General features: G+C 49.2%; 1 pseudogene; it reads left to right on the top strand.

The window, feature by feature from the left end:
- The first annotated feature begins 19549 nt into the window (after positions 1 to 19549).
- On the top strand, positions 19550 to 23979 carry LOC136451401 (phospho-N-acetylmuramoyl-pentapeptide-transferase homolog; annotated as a pseudogene).
- Positions 23980 to 24219: the final 240 nt, after the last annotated feature.

Genomic DNA, 24219 nt, shown 5'->3' with positions numbered 1-24219 from the left:
TTTTGAGCCCTTATTTGTTTGCCTTAGTGATGGATGAGGTCACAAGGGACATACAAGGGGACATCCCTTGGTGTATGCTTTTCGCGGATGATGTAGTGCTAGTTGATGAAAGCCGGACAGGAGTGAATCAGAAACTGAAGTTATGCCGAGAGACTTTGGAGTCTAAAGGTTTTAGATTCAGTAGAACTAAAACTGAGTATATGAAATGTGACTTTGGCACTACTACTCGGGAGGAGGAAGATATTAGTTTGGAAGGTCAAGTAGTGCCTAGGAAGGATACCTTTCGATATTTAGGATCAATGCTACAGAGAGACGGGGATATTGATGAAGATGTTAGCCATAGAATCAAAGCAGGGTGGATGAAGTAGCGGCAAGCATCTGGTGTCCTATGTGACAAAAGGGTACCACAGAAGTTAAAAGGCAAGTTTTATAGGACGACGATTAGACCTGCTATGTTGTATGGTGCAGAATATTGACCTACGAAAAGACGACATGTTCAACAGATAAGTGTCACGGAAATGCGTATGTTGCGTTGGATTTGCGGTCATACAAGAAGGGATCGAGTTCGGAACGATGGTATACGTGATAGATTAGGGGTAGCACCAATTGAAGAAAAGCTTGTCCAACACTGGTTGAGATGGTTTGGACATGTTCAACGGAGACCTCCAGAGGCACCAGTGCGTAGTGGAATCCTAAGCCAGGATAGTAACGTGAAGAGGGGCAGAGGAAGACCAAAGTTGACTTGGGTAGAGGCAATAAAAGGAGACTTGAAATGATGGAATATACCCAAAGGTTTAGCCTTAGATAGGAGTGCTTGGAAGACAGCATTCACGTGCCTGAACCTTGATTGCTTCTGCTGGGTTTCAACTCTAACCTACCCTAACTTCTTTGAGACTTAAAGGCTTTGTTGTTGTTATTGTTGTTGTTCTCTCTTGACTTTTACATTGCGTTAACTATAGTAGAACGCCAAACGCAGCTATGTCTCTGTCTTTCTTTGGCAATCTAACCTTCCATAGTTGAGCTTCGATTTGCATGCCATAAGAGTTCCTTGGAGCGTGGTCTTGTCATTCCTAAAGATTGTTATTCCTTCGCTTCCAAATATGCTAGCAGCACAAGAGCAGAAATGTTTGAAAGTGTTTGGCTAGGATATGTGTTGGCGGCGTGATCTGCTAGAGTTGTGTCACCGACCAGCTGTCATCAGTTGGAATCTGAGTGGCCTCCCAAAAATGCTTTGCAACAGGGCAACCAAAGATGACATGATCTGCCGTTTCATCTGCTGCATGGCAGATATCACAAACTGGGCCTTCCACGACCCTCTTCCTAGCTAGATTGGCCTTGCACTGTAGTCTTCCTTGTGATAGTAGCCACACAAAGAATTTGACCCTAGGCGGCGCCTTATTGTTCCATACAAACTTTGCCCAAGGTTCAGGATTGGAATCAACCGTTTTCAGTGCCCTGTACAGCATGGAGGTATCTAAGTCACCATTTGGCTTGATTAGGGGGCTCTGTCGACGGTCTCTTCCCTCCTATAACTGCTGCTGTTCAATAATTTTAGTGACTTGGGTGAGTTGTAATTCTGCTGCTGCCGATCGCCGAGGCACCATGCTGCTCAAATGGCACCGTTCACTGCTTGTCTGACGGTCATCTCCTATATTCTGCAATGGCTATAGAGCTCGGGAAATTTATCGGCCATTGGGTCATCACCATACCAAACATCATGCCAGAAAGAAGTGCTTGCTCCATCTCCCAAGATTACAGTGGTGATGACTCTGTATATCGACAGTAGGGACCTTAGCATATCCCAATGTTGTCCGTGTAGATCCCCAGTTAGAGACACAACGTGGCTAGTGATTTTTTTAAATAATATTTTTAATGAATAATTGCAAATTTAGAAGCTGTCGTACAAAAATTGTAGATATAGCATCTTGTCGGCTACTGGAAAACCGATAGGAATCTTATCGGCCTTTGGACGGCCGACTAGTCTCATGCTCGAAGGATACATCCTATAGGCTCTCTAGAGGCCGACATGTCTATCAACACACCTAATTACACTATTGAAGCGTCCCTCCCGCAGGAGCCAACCCAACTACACGGACTTTTGTTGCTGGCAGCTGGCAAGTCTCTCTCGGCGGCGCCTTCACAAACTCTATAGGAACCAATCCCTTCCCGTCATCCGAGATGCTACGGGAGATGGTGGCACGGAACGCCACGCAGGTCGCCGTGCTCGTCCAGCGGCCAGCGCATGACATGGCCTTGCGGCAACGGGCTTGCGGCGAGTCTGCAAGTGACCATGCCGGATGTGAATTCGGTTGTGCTCTTGTTGATTTCGTTTGCTTTGGCTTCAATTTGTGACAGCCTCTTCCGTCCATCTTTGCAATTCTAGAATTAAAAATTGACCTCTTGCCATGATGTGCTGCCTGATTGGTTGTGCTGATTGGTTAGATGGAAGAGGCCACTTGAGTTTTGCTGTAGTCACTATGGAATACAAAAAAAGTGTGGTGTATTGGTGTGTAATGGGTTGGTACTGGTCATGTGGGTCCCATATACTTGTACCAAATCATACCATTCCATACATCTATCCAAACAAGCAGTTTGTACCACGCTGTACAAGTAACCAAACAATCAACATGTACCATCTAATTCATAATTGTCCCATCCTTCATCTATCTATTCAAGATGGTTCATCCCATTTATCTCTGTACACCCAACCAAACGCTACATAAGGTAAGTAATCCCACCACTAATCCTAACATGCCTTAGGGAAAGTAAACAAAGCACGACTTGCAATGCCATGTGTGGAACTATGTACTTCCAATGTTCAGAGGTCCACCACTAGTCCTAACATGTCTTAGGGAATTTAACTTGTTGGGTCTATTACATTGTTCTACTAGGTGCAGCGTTGTTGTTTCCCTTTTCTGTCGCACCCTAAAGATGGTTCCGCTGCATCCTTCTTGTTCTTGAGATCTGCCTCCCGGATTTATGGGTCTTGCTCCTGACGCTTGATGGCTGCTTCACGCATACTTAACTACTCCCTTCTCCTAGCAAGGTCATCCTCCTTCCCCTTCAGACAGATTTGGTCGACCCTAACACGCCGCTCTTGCTCCTCCCTAATTTTTTGGACCTTCTCATGCTCCTGAGTCATCTTCACATAGTATTAGCCTTTTGGTTTCCACCTCCTGTGGGAGATTTCCTAGCCATGTTGGAAACTTCTGATCCACCCATTGAACCCACTTGCAAGGCTACGTGTGTAGTGGTAGATGTCATGGTTTAGGTTGACAAAAGATAACGAGAATTCAAAGGGAGATTTAGTTGTCGTTCTTACCATGAAGTTGTTATCTAGATCAGGGCACGTGAAGTACCTACAACCGTAGTGACCATCTTCAAACGACATATACAGGATCGTCCTAAACCCATAATGGCACTTTGGTCGCTCACGCCACTCTAGGAGTTGAGTTGGGTCGGTCCTCTAGGACGACATTGTTTCTTAGTTGAATGGGGAGGGGAGGCAGAGGACATGTATGCAAAAATCTTCCATGGATATGTCATTTGTGGATTCTGAATGACTAAGGCTGCCGCTTCACAACGCTCTCGCAGATACAACATTGTGCCCCTCAGGATACCCTCCACAATTGCAACCAAAGGAAGCGACCCTATACCTATCAGCACCTAGTTGTAAACCTCCGCTAGATTCGTTGTTATTATGTCGTAGCGTGCACCACAGGTGTCATGCAACAATGGCCACTTCTCGACGAGCTCCTCTTTAATCTAATCGGAGAAACACTTTAAAGACCTACCCCCCTTGTGTCGATGAGTTTTGCTTTTAGGCTCATTAGGATCGGGACCAAGGCCTTGCGGCTCCTCCTCTCATGACACAATAGGTTGACGACGCACTTCTTTCATGTGGCCTGTGGTCAGCTCGTCTAACCGTTGCCAAAGGAAATCAAATTTTTTCTGGTTCTGCTTGCATAGCCTCTTGAACAGGTCCATCGGGCGCTTGCTCCTGAACTGCTTATAGAAATTACTAGCTAGATGCCTCATGCACCAACGACTTTGGCCATTGGACCTCTTGATCCCTACCATTCTTGAACTTATCCACTGCATTCAATAAACCTGCATTACGATTATGCATGACACAAACATTTTCTCTTTCTTCCATGAGAGCTTGTTTCAGCAACTTCAGGAACCACAACCAGCTTTTGTTGTTCTTCGATTCAACTAGAGCGAAAGCAATAGGCACAACCTGGTTGTTGCCATCGACCCCTATGGCTGTTAGCAACGTACCTCTGTACTGACCAGTCAAGAAAGTACCATCGACACAGAGCAGAGGTTGGCAATGCTTGAAGGCCTATATCATGCACCTGAAAGACCAAAAAGCTTGTTTGAGGACACGGTCCCCCTTCATGTTCATATAGTCATCAATATCAATTATAGTCCCAGGGTTTCTCGCTTGAATGGTTGCTCGAAGAGTTGGCAGGTGGTGATATGAGTCCTTGTAATTACCGAACCTCTTCTTCAAGGCTAGTTGTTTTGCTCCCCAAGCCATGTCATAAGAAATCTCATAGCCATATCTATTCTGAATAGCAAGCATTATTCGAAATGGAGACATCCTAACCTTTTCAACCATCTTGCCGTACATTACGTTTGCCATGAATTCCGTCGTCATGTTCTTATGCTTGATCAGCGTTGTCTGCAGCAAGCAACTGTGTGGTTGGACAATAGTGGCTATAAAGTTGCCCTCAGCACGTAGCATATGACCATGAACACGCCGAGTACAACCTGGGGTCACACACTTTGCGTCCCATGTTGTGGGTTAGAAATAACCACCTTAAACTGCTTCTTTTCGGAAAAAAGCCCATCGCCGAACTACGTGCTGTAGATGAACCTTGTCATGAAACATCTGCCCTTGTTTCACTTCAATCATTGAATACGCTCCAACGCCTTGGACACGAGAAAATGCCACTTCTTCGTGTTACTGGCCTCATACAACTCCTACCTCTATCCATTCTCCCGTAATTTAGGCACCAACATACTAATACTGAAACGATGCTGGGAGGGCGGAATACCCAAATATTCATGCAGCCAGGCTAAAACTTGTTTGCGGCTATAATCTAGCGTCGAATTCAGTTCTGTGTCAAAGACCTAGAACTCACTAAGGTCTACCCCGCTGTCCCCATATCTGATTTCACCGTCACCATGTTAAATTCTAAAAGGAACTAAATCGGTCGACATTCCTGGTCGCATCGTGTCAGTTATATGAAGTACCATGTGAACTAAACAAAATAAACTAAAACTAAACTAACTCTAAGTAAATCAAACCCTGCAACCTAACTAAAATAACTAATGACCGCTAAAACTAAGCCTAAAAACTAACTCCAAAAATCTAACAAAAAAAACTAACCCTAAAAATCTAGCTAAAATCTAACCATAATATACGACTACAAACTAAATATACTAATTAATCTAACCCTAACCATATCTAACTAAACTAGCAAAATCTAAATAAACTAACTAAAAACTAAAATCTAAATTTACAAAAAAAACTTACCTGCACCGCGCCGGACGAGCAGGGTGGGGGGCGGCAGCGGCACGCCCTTCGCTGGATTCGGTGCCGGCTGGCGTAGGGAGGCCGCCCGCGCGGCGGTACAGGCGAGCAACTGCGTCTGACGACGACACGGTGAGAGAGAGAGAGAGAGCGCGCGCGAGCGAGAGGGAAGGAGGAAGACACTGACTAGATATTTTAGGACCTATCAGCCAGCGGAGAGCCAACAGGGCCTTATCGGCCCCTGCGCGACTGATAGGCCTATCGGCCCGATATGACCCACTTTCACCTGGGAATGGATGGGCATCCATGTCCAAATCAAAGAAATCCATACAACATCCAAATTAACAAAGTCCACGTCCAGTTCAGTCCAACTTTAAGCGAGAGAAAATCCTGTCCAATCCAATCCATTCACTCAATGTCCAAAATCCATTCAGCTAATCCAATTAAACAGCACCGCAACGCATTGGCGCGCAGAAGCTGACTCGCCGCGGCCGCCGACGACGTCGAGGAGGCGGCGCCGCTGGGGCCCCAGCTCCGGCGTCTGACGCGGCCGCAGACAACGTCGAGGAGGCGGCGCCCCTGGGGCCCCAGCTCCGGCGTCTGACGCGGCCCCTGGTCTCTTGGCTCCGGCGTCTGCTGGGGCCGCCATCGACGTCGCGAGGAGGCCGCGCCACTGGTTCCTCGGCTCCAGCGTCTGCCATAGTTGCCGTCGACGTCGCGCGGAGGCCGCGCCCCTGATCACTCGGCTCCAACACCCGCCGCGCGTCTGCGGCCTCCTGGAGGAACTGCTCGACGCCAAGCTGCGGCAGGAGGAGGCCGAGGCCGAGGCCGTCCTGTTGCTGCGGCTGCAGGTCGGCCTCGTCGGCGCCGGTGACGCGCTGCACCATGGCGCGCAAGGTGGCGGCGTCGGTGCTAATGTACGTGGTGGGCGCGCGCTTGGACGGCCGTGGCCGGCGCCGCTTCCCCGCGTGCCCGCCCGCCGGGCCCAGCTGGCACCGAGCGGACGACGAGGACGACAGAGACGGCGCGGCGCTGCCACTGCGTCCGTCGGGGGGCAGTCCATCGTCGTGGCCGCGAGCGGATCCGAGGCGTGATCGGAGAGGGAGAAGTGGAGCGCGCGCGCGATGGCCGCGTCGGGAAGGAGTGGGACAGGAGAAGTTGCAGAAACCCGTCGCGCCCATGTATGCCAGTGTCAGCGGCGTGGCTAGCGTGTCCAATGGAGTTTGGATTTTTATCTCCGGATGTCCAATTATCCAATGTTGATTTTGAACCTCACCTCCAGCTATGTCCAAGGTCCAAATAAATCCAGTCCAAAAGAATCCACGAAGAAAAACTCCAATTGGGCACTGGATGATCGACGTCCCCAGGTGTTTCAATTTTGACAGTTTTTTGTCAGGCGCTCCTTCATTTTTTTCGATTTTAGAACTCGTCAGGACGTATTGGCTATGAATTTTTGGGTTGAGCAACAGCTCAGAATTTGTGGATAAACACATCTTGCATGAACCAAAACTCGTCCTTGCTCGCAACTCGCAAACGCAGCTGAAAGTTGCTCTTCTTGTTCATGTCCGATGAACTTGTGCCCAGCCTCCTTGTTTTAGCATCAACATCTGGGGGTTGACGCGTGTCGTTACAGCACGGTTGTTGAGGTGAACAGGTTCCCTTGAGCTGGGAGGACAGGCGCCATACAGAAACTCAGAAAGGGTTCCACCTCAGGTGCAGATCGCCAACTGAAACAGTGCTTGTTTTCAAGCACCACTAGCACTTCAACCTTCAAAAACACAAAGTAATATCTCAACATTGGGCACCAAATCAGAGACTGTCTGTCAGCTCAGTGACGAAGAGGACAAGGTGATCTGGAGGTGGACCTCAGACGGAACGTTCACGGTGCGATCTGCATACAACGCCCTGCACATTCCATCACTCCCAATCCCCGACTGTGATCTGATCTGGGAAGCTTGGGCGCCGCTGAGAGTCAAACTGTTCATGTGGCTTGCTATTCGCGGAAGGCAGTGGACAGCGGACCGCCGGCGACGACACGGCCTTGAAGCTGACGACCACTGCTTCCTATGTGACCAGGTGTCAAGGGCGTTAAACCCCAAGGTAGCTCGACCTCGACTACGCAATTCGTAGTCTCGATCCGTCTTCTCCGGCGAGGTTTTCCCCTCCGCCGTAGGCTTAGTTGAGAGAGAGAGATATGTTTTAGGGGATAATACTTTTTTGCTTCCTCCTTCAATGTCTCGGTTACCAGAATATAAGGCCAGGGGCCAACCAAACGAGAGCAACACGCTCCTATAATTCAGGATCTGATAAAGGGAAATAATCTAATAAAAGGAAACTAAGATATCTTCCTGGCTTAGCCACTCGAACCGATCGGGCTTCCCTCTTCACGCGCCAACTCCGCGCCCGCGCTCGCCGCGCCCGCGCCCGCGCGTTCCGCTGCCCGTCGAACGTCTCTGGCACGCCTTCTCCTCGTGTAGGTCTTTCCCCACATGACATCTCCCCTCCCCTCGAGACTCAGCTCGTCCTCGAGCTGAAACGCTGGGTACTTGGCGCGGAATGGGTCGACATCTTCCCAAGTTGCCGAGGCCGGAGACTCCCCTTTCCATTGGATCAGCACCTGTCGCACGCCTCGTGCTAGACGGAGTCGCACGGCGCGTTCTGGCTCCGGAACGACAGCCCCATGGTGGACTGTAGGTAGTGTAGGCGGAGCTGTTGGTGGTGGCCCGTGGTACTTCTTCAGTAGCCCGATGTGGAACACGTCATGGAGCCGGGCGCCCGGAGGCAGCTCGAGACGGACAGCCACCTCGTTGATGAGCTCGGTGATGCGATAGGGACCGTAGAAGCGCGGCTTGAGCTTGCCGGTGGTGGCCTGGGGCAGGGACGACGCCGGACGCTGACGGAGTCGGAGGAGAACCCACTCGTCGACCCGATAGGTGACCTGGCGGTGGTGTCGGTCGTAGTGCACCTTCTGAACCGCCTGCGCTTGCTCCAAGCGGTAGCGGATGTCGGCGATGAACTCGGCGCGTTCCGCCATGCTCTTGGCGACCGCCGCGACGCGTGTGTCCCCCGGTTCATAAGACCGGATGGAGGGTGGATCCCGGCCGTAGACGACGCGGAACGGCGTGTCTTGGAGCGAGGATTGGTACGCCGTGTTGAAGATGAACTCCGCCCATGGGAGCCAGCGAAGCCATTGGCGCGGCCTGTCACCTGTCAAGCAACGCAGATACATGATGATCACTCGGTTAGCTGCCTCCGACTGCCCGTCAGATTGCGGGTGGAACGCCGTTGTCATCTGCAGCTTGGTGCCCATCAGCCTCATGAGTTCGCGCCAGAACGTAGAGGTGAAGACCGGGTCGCGGTCCGACACCATAGATTGCGGGACCCCGTGCAGGCGAACAATGTCGGTGAAGAATGCTTGGGCGACGGACTCGGCGGAGTAGGGGTGCGCCAAGGGGATGAAGTGGCAATACTTGCTGAACCTGTCCACCACCGTCAATATGACAGACTTGCCACGCACTCGGGGAAGCGCCTCGACGAAGTCCAAGGCGATGTCAGTCCAGACACCCTGGGGCACGGGTAGGGGAAGCAGGAGGCCGGCCGGGCTCAAGTGCTCAGACTTGTTACGTTGGCACACCCCGCAGGCGCGCACCCAATCTTGGACGATCTGCTTCATGTTCGGGATGTGGAAGTCGCGCCGTAGACGATGGAGAGTGCGCTGGACTCCCTCATGGCCCTCGTCGTGTGTCGCCGCGATGATCTCCTGCACCAAAGGGGAGGACGGAGGGATGTACAGCCGCCCGCTGTACTGCAGCAAGTCGTCGACCAACGCCCATGGGGCCGCGCGCGCGCCCGCGCTGACCTCGTCCCGGATTGCGATGATGGCCGGGTCCTGTCGTTGAGCATCGCGGAGCCGGCTGACGAAGTCGAAACGGGGCGCCGAGAGTGCCAGGATGGTGCCCTCCTCGGTGTCACGCCGGGACAGAGCGTCAGCGACGGCGTTCGCGGCGCCTGGCTTGTATTCCACCGTGAAGTCGAAGCCCAGCAGCTTGCCCACCCAATGGTGTTGAGGGATGGTGGCGAGGCGCTGATCCAGCAGGTACTTGAGCGAGTAGTGGTCGGTCTTGACGACGAAACGACGACCCCAAATGTACGGCCTCCAGTGGCGGACGGCGGTGACCAGGCCGATCAGTTCCCGCTCGTAGGCGGCGAGCGCGCGGTGGCGGGGGGCGACGGGGCGGCTGAAGAACGCCACTGGGTGGCCCTCTTGGACCAGCACGGCGCCGAACCCATGCGTCGATGCGTCGCACTCCACGGTGAACGGCTTGGAGAAGTCCGGCATGGCGAGGACGGGCGCCGAGGTGACCGCAGCCTTGAGGGCGTCGAAAGCCGCTGCGGCCTCCTCTGTCCAGGAGAACCCGTCTTTCTTGGTGAGGGCCGTCAGCGGGGCGGCGATGGTGCCGTAGTTGTGGACGAATTTGCGGTAGTAGCCCGCCAATCCGAGAAAGCCGCGAACCGCCCGCGCCGAACGAGGGACCGGCCAGTTGTGGATCGCTTGCACCTTGGTCGGATCCATGGCGACACCCGCCTCCGATATGACGTGGCCGAGGTAGGCGACCGAGGTGGAGCCGAAGGCGCACTTGGCGCGCTTGACGAAGAGGTGGTGCTGCCGGAGGACCGAGAGGACGGTGCGGAGGTGGCGTAGATGGTCTGCCCATGTTGCACTGTATATAAGGATGTCATCAAAGAAGACAAGAACGAACCGGCGGAGGAAGGGTCGGAGCACGTCGTTCATCAACGCCTGGAACGTCGCTGGTGCATTGCAGAGGCCGAAGGGCATGACGAGGAACTCGTAGAAGCCGTCATGAGTGCGGAAGGCAGTCTTGTGGATGTCCTCCAGTCGCATGCGGACTTGGTGGTATCCCGACCTCAGGTCGAGCTTGGTGAAGAAGCGGGCACCGTGAAGCTCGTCGAGGAGCTCGTCGACGACGGGGATGGGGAACGCATCCTTGACGGTGAGCGCGTTGAGCGCCCTGTAGTCGACGCAGAAACGCCACGAACCGTCCGCCTTCTTGACGAGGAGGACCGGCGAGGAGAACGCCGAGTCGCTGCGGCGGACGATGCCTTGCTCGATCATGGCGGCGCACTGCCGCTCCAGTTCATCCTTGTGCGCCACCGGGTAGCGGTAGGGGCGCACGGCCACCGGCTCCGTGCCCGGCTTGAGGACGATGGCGTGGTCGCGCGAGCGTGGAGGAGGCAGCCCGCGCGGCTCCTGGAAGACGTCCTCGAACGACGCCAACAGCCCCTCCATGAGTGTGTTGCCATCCGTGGCTGCGCAGAGGGGGGGTGCACGGGGGGTCGGTACCCCAGCCCAGCGCACCGTGCGTCCCTGACGCTGGAAAGACAGGGACCGCGTGGCGAAGTCCCACACGATCGGCCCCAGGGTCGCCATCCACTGCGTACCCAGCACCATGTCATAACCTGCAAGGGGCATCACAAATAGATCGACGTGGAACGGCGAGTTATGGATGACGATCGGCGCGTTCCGGATCACGCCGGGACAGGAGATCCGCTCTCCGTTGGCCACCATGGCCGTGAGACGCGGCCGTGGCTGGATCGCCAGACCCGAGCGGCGGGCGGCAGCTTCCCCAATGAAGCTGTGGGTGGAGCCCGAGTCGAACAGCGCGGTGAAGTTGGACGCCCCCACCGTCACATGGATCTGCATGGTGCCCACCATCGGCACGCCCGCCACGGCGTACAGGGAGAACACCGGGGTCTCGGTGTCCGGCGTGTCCTCCACCTGGGCTTCGGCCGCCGCGTCGTCGTCCTCCTCTGTAGAGTCCAGGAGGAAGAGGCGCTTGCACACCTTGTTGTGGCCGCGGGTGTACTGGTCGTCGCAGTTGAAGCACAGACCGAGGCGGCGGCGTTCCTCCTGTTCCGCCTGAGTGAGCCGACGCACGGGCCGCCCGTCGACCGTCGTGGTGTCCGGAACGCGCTTGGGCGCCGGATTCGAAGGCAGTGGAGGCTTCGGCCCGGGACCAGGTAGGATGCCCTTGGCGGCTGGTTTGCCCGCGAACATGTAGGGCTCGAGGAGCTCAAACTGACGGGCGAGGCTCATGGCGGTCCCGAGGGACTGCGGGTTCTGCTGCTGCACCAAGAGCGATAGCGGTGGTTGGAGGCCGCCCGTAAAGAGCTGCACCCGCTGGGCGTCATCAAGTTTGCCCGCGCGAGGGAGTAAGGCCTGGAACTGCTCCTGGTAGGCCTCCACCGTCCCGGTGCGGCGACACGCCGTAAGCTCGAAGAGGGGGGCCGAACGGAGAGGCGGCCCGTAGCGCAGGTTGAGGAGCTCTTTGAAGCGCGCCCACGTCGGGGTGCCCTCGTCCTCCTGGAGCTGCATATACCACAGCTGGGCACCATCGTGGAGATTGTACGACGCCATCCAGACCCGCTCTTCGGCCATGATGCGCTGCTGGGTGAAGAAGGACTCGCACTTGTTGAGGAAGATGAGTGGATCGCCCTTGCCGTCGTAGCGTGGAAACTCCGGACGCCAGTGTTTGGGCGGCCGATCTTGGTGGTGCTCCCCCGTTCCCGGACGTCCCCCGGACACCGTGGACGACGGGTTCATTTGGGCGAGCGCTAGGATCGCCTTGGCGTTCGCATCGATGGACGCCTGAAGGGATTTGGCGGTGGTGTCGAAGTTCTGCTGCATCGTCGCCATATTCTTGGTGAGGGCTTCGATGGCTGACTTGAGATCGTCTCCCATGGCACCGGCACAGGACGCGACGGACGATGAGGAAGATGAAGATGGCGGACTGGTGGCTGCGGCTGGAAGGGTGGTAGGGTTTGTGGTGGGAGGCGTGGCGGCGGCGGGTGGGACAGCGGCGGCGGACGGAGTTGAGGATCGCGAGGAACGTGATACCAGGTTGTCAAGGGCGTTAAACCCCAAGGTAGCTCGACCTCGACTACGCAATTCGTAGTCTCGATCCGTCTTCTCCGGCGAGGTTTTCCCCTCCGCCGTAGGCTTAGTTGAGAGAGAGAGATATGTTTTAGGGGATAATACTTTTTTGCTTCCTCCTTCAATGTCTCGGTTACCAGAATATAAGGCCAGGGGCCAACCAAACGAGAGCAACACGCTCCTATAATTCAGGATCTGATAAAGGGAAATAATCTAATAAAAGGAAACTAAGATATCTTCCTGGCTTAGCCACTCGAACCGATCGGGCTTCCCTCTTCACGCGCCAACTCCGCGCCCGCGCTCGCCGCGCCCGCGCCCGCGCGTTCCGCTGCCCGTCGAACGTCTCTGGCACGCCTTCTCCTCGTGTAGGTCTTTCCCCACATGACACCAGGAGCCCGAAACCATCAACCAAATCGTTGTTACATGCTCTTTCTCCCAGCAGATTTGGTGGAACGTCGCTGCAGCGCTCGGACAGCCGATGATGACCGCGCCGTCTCCATAGATCATCGATTAGTGGAAAGCTTGGCGCCGGCAATGGACAGGGGCTGAGGCACGGGGAGAAGACTCCATCTTCCTACTAGTCTCCTGGGAGCTGTGGAAAGAGCAGAATGCCAGATGCTTTCGAGGAGCGAACACTCAAGTGCCGCAAATCCTAGCTGTGCTCAGGCGTGAGGCGGAGTTCTGGGTCCAAGCCGGAGCCCAGAATCTTGGTTGTCTGTTACGCCGAGTAATCCATTAGCTAGAATCAGCGCTGGGCGGGCATGAGCAGATTGGAAAACCTTGTAAAGCCCGTCTTGTAATCCAAACAATTTCTATCTTAAGACGCACAAATTATTTGCGTGATCAAGAGAGAAAAAACACAAAGTAATGTCAATTTATGAATACTGAAATTGATCATATATAGAAGTTTCTGTGGCGTTTCATTCACAAAAATATGATCATGTGAACTAATGTCACAAAAATGAAGCTTCCATTTAGCAATGAAGTTCAGTTCTTCACCTTGTCAGATGGTTCCTTTTTGCTCCCTCCAAAACCAACAAGCACAATCTTGTCCCTGTCGTACAATGGAGCTGAAACCCTGCAAAAGTTTTGTGTTCCATTGTGCAGCAACTAGAGAAATGGTTAGCACACAAATAAACATAAATATCAAAAGATTCTTCCTCTGAAGACTCTTTATTATACTATAGAATGGGCAACACATTAAAGTTATACTGTTATAGTAATTCAAATGTCCACTATTGAAGTACAGTTCCCATGGAAAACTATTACAAAGATAGATGTTTGAAAAGTAATTTGAAGTTTTTTTATCTATGCAATAGATATTATATATTTGGAGGAATCTTATAATATGCACTATGCAGTGCTCAAAATTTTCAGGATGATCTTAAATAAAAGAAACTGTATCCGCTTTCCAACATTGCATGGAAGGTGAATTCCTTGTGAAGTCAGACATGCCAAGGCTTGTGTGGCGCAATTGGGCACCACCGAAATGTAAATTCTTCGCTTGGCTGGTCCTCCAAAACGAATCTGGACCGCAGATCGTCCCGTAAAGCGTGGTTGGCCAAATCAAGGAACATGTCCCTATGTCATGCCACAACTACAAATGTTGTCACTTGGTTGTTCATTGCTAATACTCTATTCAGATTTGGGATCTCATCTTTGCATGGTTTCCCAACACTTACCATCGCGCAGCCAATGGCAGCACTACTCCAGGGTAAAGGATTAGTGGACGGAGATGGCCAGTCAACAAGGCTTCCTGTTAAAGGGCTTTTCTCTCTCTTTTGTTGTTAGTCATGTGGGAAATCTAGAAGGAGCGTAACGCGCGATTTTTTTTAAAAAACAACACTTGTCAATTCCCTCACTGCAAACCAAAATCAAGGAGGAGGCTCGCACCTGGTGCGCTGTAGGAGCGAAGCACCTTATTGAGATCTTGCGATTGAGAGTTTGCATTTGGTGTGTTTCTTCTCAATGCCAACCATTGGATCAAAAGTGTGTTTCTTCTCAATGCCTCAAGATCATCTCTCATGGATTAAAGGGCCCACAAAGTGGACAACCCAAGTGACAAAGTGGCCCCACTAGAAGAAACCCACACTAGAAGAAAAGGAGAAGCACCCCACCCTTCGCGTTTGGCCCCACCTGTCATAGGGGGGTCGGCTGACCCCCTAGATGGTCGGGCAACCACCCCACCTTCTCCACTGCCTTCCACCTTCGTGCATGTAAACAAACACAACATTAAAAGATCTCGACCGTGCATTTTAAGGTAGTTTGATCCAAGGATGGAGGATAGAGAGCACATGGATCCATGGGCCCACACTAAAGTGCTATAAATACCCCTTCCCCTCACTCTCATGTCATGACCACAGAGGAGGATCTACTCTCACTTTAGATAGGAGAAGCCCTGTTCTAAAAGTAGTAGTACAAATTAGGAAGAGAGTGAGGGAAGTGAGTAGAAAGGCCCGGATGTATCGGTGTATTCTCCAAGCTATACCTCGGCGGATGCGCTCTTCTTATACACAGGAAAAGAAAATGATATATTGGTGGTCTAAAAAGTAAAAACACATCTACAAAACTTAGTATTTGTCATGATGCATGATAGAAAAAAAAGATTTAGATAAGGTACCTGCCCTAATTTTGTATTAGGAATCCTAAATTATTTCCAAATCCGATGCTTCTCTATTTTTTTTCATTCTCTAATTAACCCTTAACACCAGCTAAAGGTAATGGTTTGGAAACCAAACCTTATCTAGGCCAAACCGATTCATAATTAAACCTCAGCCTACATGGACTACAAGTGTTAGCTCCAAGTGTTTGGCTCTCAAGTTTATCTTTATTTTTTCCCTTTATACTAAATGCATTTTTAATTTGTATCCCTATTGTAGAAGCAAACAAAAACAAGAGCCACTTAAACTTGTTGCCTCTTTCATTTTTAGTTTATATCTTAGATAGATGGTAATTTCTCTTCAATTGGTTGTAACTGTGATTAGTGCACTATCAACTTATGTTGTGAACTATAAAATCAATTGTATGTTTTGTGATGTTTGCAGGGGCACATCCTTCCAAGAGAGATCAACTTTTACTTTATCCTTGTGGCTTCTTATGTTTCTACGTGTGCAGATAGTGGATCGAATCCTCCTCCTGCTCGCCTGGTTTATTCTAGGAAACAAAACTTGGTATTCCTCGACCTAGTAGGGGCCCATTGTAGCAAAAAAAAAAAAAAGTGTGTGGGAAGACGCCAGTGCTTGACGTGGTTACAATAGCAAAGATCGTCTGGAGACATCAAAGTAATTAGTTAATTCTTTTGAGTTTATGTTGTTGTCATTATATAACTATCTTAATTGCATAGCTCATACTATTGTACTTATTGCATATTTCCACCCATCCGGGCCATTTCCTAAAACCGTGGTTCTTTGACTGTTTATGACGGTACGGCACGACGAGAAGGATCCAGTTCCTCCAACTAGTTCTTCCAGACCTGTTAGACGAGCACCACGCGACACCGGTTTCAATGCTTCGTCCGTCCCTCTGATCCCTACTGGCATCCTGGGCACCTGACTGTTGCTGTAGAATGTCAAGAAGTCACCGGCACAACTCTGATCACTGCCGGCGTAAGCACCTGGCTACTGCTGCTGCTGCAGAAGGTCAAGCAGTCGTCAGCACAACATGACTCGATGCCGCTGCTCCCCATCGACGGCTTCGCCAGTTGAGTCGGCTCCGGTGGCGGCGGCGAAGGTTGTAGCCTAGGAGCGTTTCCTTGTGGCTAGTGCTGTGGGGCATCGTCGGCGATGCTGTTGTAGAGCTGTGTGTACAGGTCATCGGCGATGGAGCCTAGGAACAGCTCCACGAGGTCATCGTCCGTGCTCCACAAGATGTACATCTCCACGGGGTCATCGTCCATGCAAGCGGCGCCACCTTTAATCCGCCATGTGCTGTCCCAGGTGAGAAAAGGGCACCGCAAATATGAAACTATCGCAAACCATCTCCAAAGCCCAAACTGAACTAGCCCATTACAGCTACTGCCCCAAACTGAACCAACCCGTTAGAGTTTTCAACTTATTTCCGACCAAACCATGTTAGCCTAAATAGAAACCCAAACCAGTAAATTAAACACGGGTTTGGCCCAAACCATTACTAGGTTTAACACCAACACACGAATCCTCTATAAGACATAAGACGCCACCACCGCTAGATAGAGTAACAGTCCGAGCATACAGACACGCCGCAAAATTATAGTGCACGCAAAAATTCTTCTCTAAAACTCTATGGGATATCAAACTTGCTTGTTTAGCTAATATACTCGTCTTCATGTATTACATTGATGTAAAATCAACTATTGCTAACGAAACAAGCCAAAGCTAGATCGAAATAAACTAAATAAAAAGATGACCAACTATTTGAAGCATTCTAAGAAGGCAAAATGCGGGATAACTCTATGTGGCCACTCTAATTGTATGGACAAACAATGGTGCACGGCACATTTTATATTGAGTTATACAATTTTAGTTGCTCGATCTAAGAGAAAGCGGTATCGTTTTAAATCAATTGCAATAATATAGCATAATTAACCAATTACTAGAATTCTAGAAAACGAATACACGTAAGACAATATTTTAAATAGGTATTGGTACAATTTTGATTAGTACGCAACATGGAGACTGCTAGAACGCATCATCACTAAATCTTGTTTGGCTGCAATAGTATCTATCTCAATCCCAACACATCTTAAACTAAAGTGTTTTGGTGAATTAGGGTGGAAAATTCATAAAGGGGATTGGGGGGGGGGGGGGGGGGGGGGACAATCATAGCGATCTGAGTTGGATGGGATGTTTGAAGTAAATGGAGCTATCGTGGCTATGACAACGGTGAGGTCACGCTTGTGGCGAGTTGTAAGTTGAAACTTATTTTCGCTTATTTTTTCTCTCGAACACATAGAAAATCTACATGCCATCGTGTAGAGGCACGAGCACACAAAGGAAGGTACAAATCCTATAGTGACACATAAAAGAAGAGAAAATCACCTACGCCCACACAACTAGCACCGAAGCATTATGGAGACATGCTTACCACGTGCTGAAGAGTAACGACCAGGAAGGATTGCTCTCAATCCCTGTGCGCTAGCTAAGTTTCACAAGCCTGCCTCGTCTAAGATTTGCCTTGTGACCACATTCACTCGTGGGTCGCTCGCCGTTGAAGACACATATATTCATGTGCTTCGAAATAAGACATGATATAAAAATAACCACGGAGTTGAAGCCCTTTCGTCTTGACCTGTCCAGCTATCTTGTTGTCTGCCACCACCAATCTCTGAACACCGGTCAATGGCTCTAGGCTGTGGAAACCAAAGACACCAGCCTTGTGACTACACCATCTCTTCGTTCCAAATTATAAGATAGTTTGAAATACATAGCTTTTTTTGCTACACACTTAGGACACTCGCAATGATATGAGCTAGTTACTAGTTCTAATACAGCCTCTTCAATGATACTAACTTTTAGGGTATAGCTCATAAGATGAATAGCCCTACATGTCATCCTTATACAATATTGAATCATGTGCATGAGCTAGTTTTTCTCTCTCTCTTCTATTAAAATATGAAACAATGTTTTGAACTAGCTCATAAGTCGTCATTGGAGCTGCCTTTTAATACACACTGTCTAAATATATATTAAAAATAATATATAGAAAAATCAAAATGTCTTATATAATTTAAACAGGATAAAATAAATGGTGAATAGTCACTTCCTCTTACAATGTTTTTTTTTGAAACATGGAAATTCCATTACTCAATAACTGGGGCCAAATTGTTGGCCAACAGTTCATAGATACAAATTGGGAAAAACAGAAGCACTATCTGAACTCAACTTATACCCTAGAGCCACCAAACCATGGGCAACTAGATTACAAGACCGAGAATTGTGAATTACTGGCTCTATCCCAAATTACAAGACATTTGACTTTTTTGATATCAAGTTTGACCACCCGTCTTATTCAAAAATTTGTGTAAAATATCACTTCTTTTGTCGTGACTTGCTTTATTAATAAAAGTTCTTCAAGAATGACTTAAATTTGAATATGTTTGCACAAATTTTTTTGAAGAAGACGATAGTGGTAAAACTTGGAGTCAAAAAAATGTCAAACGTCTTATAATTTAGAATGGAGGGGTACCCATGAATTAAGTTACATCGCAAACCAATCCGCTAGCCGAATTTCGATCAGCGTCAGAAGACAGGGCTGCCTGGACCACCATCATCGCATCCATCTCCAGTATGATCTTTTGCAAACCGAGGTCAGCCTCTCTGTAATACCAACAAGCAAGCAATGAGCTCCGCGTGACATGGTTCCAGCACTCTTCCCAATTTGCCAAAGCCGGTAGTGATCACTTCCCCTTCAGAGCTGCGGATGACAAAAGCCCCAACCACCCCCGATCGTTCCTCCTGCTGGAAAGCCCATCACAATTTATTTTCGCAACTGTCTTGGGGTGGCTTTCTCCATTTTTTCTTCCGTCGAGTTGATGGCACCTCTTGCCGTTTTAGTGTCGACTCTGCATAAGTTTGGACTAACTGCGCTAAGCTAGCAGCACTTCTTCGTAGCTCCCCTTCACGTGCACCACACCATTCTAACCACCACTGATACAGCAGGATGGTCACTTGGGTCTGTAGTTTTCCTGTGAATTTCAGAATCTCACCGATCACTTCCTTGCCCGAAAGGACTGTCATTAGTTTTTCCCCTAGGACCTGTTTGGTTACCTCGAAATGAAGACCTGGAACGATTCCCGACTGAAACGATTGTCTAATTTGTATAACATTGATCAGCGGGAATAATTCCTGGCCTAAATGCAGGCCTTATGTGTTTCAGGCTCAGTTCACTCCGTAACTTCCGCAGAATGAACAATGTTGGTGTGCGGAAGACAACGACTCGCGAGCCGGTAACAACATACCCGCTCGAGAATTTTGACTCCATTCGATGCATTTTACACAATACTCAAAATATTTTCATCGGGGGAAAAAAAAGGCACACACCGAACACAGTGCACCCACCAGGAAGGAACACAGGGCAGTCTGAGCAGCCGGCACCGGTCTATGCACCGAGTCCACAAGGCTCCCCCACCTCGAACCCACCGATCATCGCCGTCGCCGTCGCCGTCGCCGTACCCGTCTAAAAATACCTCCCGATCTCCGACGAGTTGTCAACTATGGCATCTCCCGCGCACCCGGCGACCCACCGCCCGCGCCTCCGCTTCCGGCGGCCTCTTCGCGCGCAGCCACCGCCGCCGCGGCTGCCTACTCCCTCTTTCTACTCCCGCCGCCCCTCCGCACCCCAGGTGAAGTCCCAGATCCCTCGCCACCTTCTTCCTCCTCTGCGTAGAGTTCTCCTCGTGATTGTCGCCTTCCTGGCATTCGTAGAGATGCTTGCGTGAATGCGCGAAGTCAAGTGATCTCCGATTTTTCGCCCTGTTTCACGTGTCAGCAGCATTTTTGCGCGACTTCGCGTAGTTCGATTCGATGCCGTTTTATCGGGATATTCGCCCGAAATAGTCAGTCTGTTTCTGTAGCAAAAAAACGAATGTTCTGTGTAGTGCTTGCATGAACATTACTAGGCTTGTACCGTTATGCGTGGGGTACGATTTGGGGCGTTTGTGATATGAGTTGATCGGTGTGGGTGGGTGTGGGGTGGGGGTGGGGGGGGGGGGGGTGTTGGACAAGTAACCACTTTATATCAGCAGCAAGCAGCCTTACAGAGTATATGTTTACAGAGGCCAGTGCATTCAACAGAGGGCACTGGTGATCATGATTGCTATAGGAGCACATATGCTCAAAAGATGCATTAGTAGGAACATTGGCAGAGAAGGCCTGTCTAGCCAGGGCATCAGCCGTGGTGTTTAGTGTCCTACTGATATTGTAGATCTTCGCTCGTCGACGATTGGCACAGTTGGCAAACAACTGGGTATAAGGGTTCATTCTCCAGTCCGGAGGATGTTCTTGATCAGCTTCATTTAGGAAATAGACGAACTGCTTGCAGTCAGACAAGAAGGCTGTGTTGTTGAAGTTGAGCAAATCAGTGACTGTTGCTGCAAGTGAAAGAGCTGCAGCCTCAGCCATGATGACCGAGTGAGCATCGGACATGATGGCCTTGATGTAGATCGTTTGCGCCGGCTGTATCTGTGTATTAACTAGAAGAACTCCAAGGCCAGCTGCTCTTGGTGACATCAAAGGCTGGTCAGGCAGCAAGGAGGCATCAACATAGCACCTGACACCGGGCAGTAGAGCTGGCATGAGGATGGTGTACCTGTCCATCTGGGTGGTACCGATCCCCTGGTCGAGGCTGGGAGCCTGGGAACCTGCTGCAGTAAAGGTTTGTATACCAGATACTTGACTCGGAGTGGTGGCCATGACTGGATCGTCATTGTGATGGTGGAGCGTGGTGCCTCTGGTTGGGTTGGTGGTGTTACCTGCAAGTATAGAGGTCATACCTGAATTGGCAACGTGTGGATGCAAGTAGGTCGTTCCTTGCTGCATGTGGTTGTTGTGTCCGAATGGTTGGTTCAGGTAAGTGCTAGCAGTCGCTGGGTGAAGATGACTGTGCTCCGAGTTTGTTGCCTGGTTGGCTGTGATGTTGTTTCCTGTTTGTTGCACCTGGTGATGAGTTGTGATGTGTGCAGCCACGGCGTGATGAACCTGCCAAGGAGTCCAAGATTTTCTCTGGAATCGAGTGTCGGTTGTATATTTTACTCCCTTCGTCCATGAAAGAATGCAATTCTCGCTTTTCGAGGAGTCAAACAGTTTAAACTTTGACTAAATTTATATAAAAAACTACTATCATTCATGATATAAAATAAGTACCGTTAGATTAGTTATAGAATATATTTTCATAATAAATTTTGTTTTGAGACATAAATGCTAACATTATTTACTATAAATTCGGTCAAACTTGAGTTACTTTGATTGCCACGGATCCCATAATTGCATTCTTTCCTGGACGGAGGGAGTACTTATATAAGCCAATGTTTGTCCCTATTAGCTTTTGTTTCGCCAATGGGGAGCGTTTGAAGTTGTGCAGTTAGTCTCAGTGGCCACTATCTTCTGCAGGTATCCCAATTAAGAGCCATCGCGTCGAGACCTTCAAGGAGGCGTCATGCTGTTCAAATTGTCACAGCATTTGATGATGTACTGTGACACCTCCACTTTTAGTTACAATATTTCACTATAAAGTAGCTTGTATTATGATTTATATTTGACAGTGATTTGGTGCAGGATCCTGGGGATTTCTCGCTGGCGCATGATGATGGGGACTTCTCGCTGGCGCATGACGACGGGGACGAGCAGTTTGGTGTTGCTCCATATTCGAGTGAGAGTGAATGGAGTGATGATGATGTTGTTGTATTGACCGCATTCACGGATGTTGAGTTGCCGATGACAGTCAAGAACCGGGCTGAGGGCGCACTAACTATAGCTGCCCATAGGCTCGCCACAATTGACAAAGGGCATAAGAAGAGTAGGTAAGAGTGCTAAGACAATTAGCTTTCCATATTTTGAAAAACAAATAGCTTTCAAGACAATCCTAAAATCTAGTGGTTGAGTACTTGAGGTGTGTATTATAGTTTTCCTTCTTTTCTGTATTGGAAAAGGGGCTGTAGAATAGCAGCTTTGCATCTTTTGGTTGGCAGTGAAAGAGGCATATGTGCAATAATTCAGATGCTTATATGGACAAAGTAATGTACCAAAATAGGAATATGGCTATTTGTTATTTTTTTATGGGACGCGTAGCAATTATTGAACTATCCTAGTAGTAGTAGTAGTAGTAGTAGTAGTAGTACAATAAGAGCATGTATGCTACTATCTTCCAGGTTTAATACTATATCTCAAGGGAATGTTGCAATTCTTGTTTGTCGTGGTAAATGAAACAGAAAGTATGCCATGCTACTAATATGGACAGATAAGCTTTTTTCCATCTGATTTAGTTAGGCTCTAACTAAGTTCTTTACATCGATTCCCAGAACTCAACAAGGGCTGATGAATAATGTTGGACTGGTTGCTTTCTTAGCAATATTACTTTTCTTTGTCGACTGGTGTTCTTGGAAGATTGTTAGACTACCACTGGACTCCTTTTACTTGACACGCCCTTTTTTAATATCAGTAGTTTTATCAGCACTTGCTGGATTTCTTTTTGCACCAGTCGCTGATAGCCTGAAGATCCACCATTTCCGGAGGAGAGGAAAGTCTGTTTCTCCGTCAAGTAGAAAGCCAACCCCGGCAATGGGAGGATTATTCTTTGTTCCTGTTGGTATTTTTGTGGCAAAAGAGAGGTTGGTTACAACTCGAATGGAGTTAATGGAGCAGCTATGATTACCCTCATATTTGCGATGGTTGGGTTGCTTGATGATATTTCGAGTCTTGCGTCAGATGGCAGTCATAAAATACCGCAATGGATAAGGTTCTTGGTTCAAGTGAGTTGTTCTTTTCCAAAGTGTCAATGTGAAAATATGCTGTCCTTTCCTATTACATTGAATTGAACTTTCTTACTATCTTGTGTATTTTGCAGATTGTTGCTGGCATTTACTTCTCTATCTGGTTGGGTTCTGCAGATATTTCAACACCATATAACATGTAAGCATTCGTGTAACTTATATATGCTTTACTCCATCTACAGCTTGATTGATTCCAGTTTATCAATGAAGGAAATTTCTGGTTCCTCTGCCTCCTCCTTTTGGCCTTGCACTTATTGGAAAAGTATATATGGTTCTGGCTGCTACATGTTCACTTTCGATGGGGCCGGCAGTAACACTGGTTGATGGTCTTGATGGTTTGGCTGGTGGTATTGCTGCTTTAGCACTCATAGGACTATCTGTTGCAGCTCTCCCGATTTGCTCTGGTAAACTCTTCAGCTTCCTAAGTTATTCTGAGTTTATCAATTCAAATTTTATTTTTTATAGCATAGTAGCTTCTCCTCATGAAATATGATGGGTCCTAGCTTTAACTTTGTCCAAAGATTTTTAAGGTCCTGTATTCCATCAACAGAAAAACAGTTACATTTAGCCTCCTAGCAGACTGCACCTCTGAGCCTTGTCATTCGCATGCCTAATATTAGTAGGTGCACCAAAAAATCAAGATTAGAAATAGTCCTTTTTTTTGTCAAGTTGTTATTACAATTTTTGAGCTTTTCCTTGCACAAAAGGGTCCTGTGGATGGGAACTGTCTTTTTGAGTTTTTAATTGATCATGTGATAATAGTTTTTCAAAGTTGTAACATAGTTCGATTTTCATGATTTCTGCAGAATTCAGTGTTTTTGGAGCATCAATGTCAGGTGCTTGCATTGGCTTTCTTTTTCACAACAGATATAGGGCCTCAGTAGTTATGAGCCGGGTTGGTTCTTTTGCACTCGGAGGAGCAGTTGCCACAATTGCATCATGCAGTGGAATGTTTCTTCCAATGTTAATAGCATGCAGTCTCTTCTTTATTGAGCTACTGTTTGCAATATTGCAGGAGCGTCATTCTGTTGACTACTTCACTTCAATGGTTGCAATTCTAAAAGTGCTCATGCTTCATTATGCTGCGTTTGCATCTGTCCATTTGTTGATCGCTACTCTGGAGTCTGGACCAACTAGTTTGTGTCATCCTCCACATCTTTGTGGACCGTAACCCTGAATGCTTGTTCATTGCGTGATGATATTGGAATTTAAAGTATTTGCCAAGGATGTGATGAAAGCCCTTTTAGTATCGTTTCTACAACA

The sequence above is a fragment of the Miscanthus floridulus genome, chromosome 5 (genome assembly GCF_019320115.1).
Source record: "Miscanthus floridulus cultivar M001 chromosome 5, ASM1932011v1, whole genome shotgun sequence".
In the NCBI taxonomy this organism is placed as follows: Eukaryota; Viridiplantae; Streptophyta; class Magnoliopsida; order Poales; family Poaceae; genus Miscanthus; species Miscanthus floridulus.
Note: the sequence above shows the minus strand (reverse complement) of the source record. Positions and strands in the feature narration are given on the sequence as shown.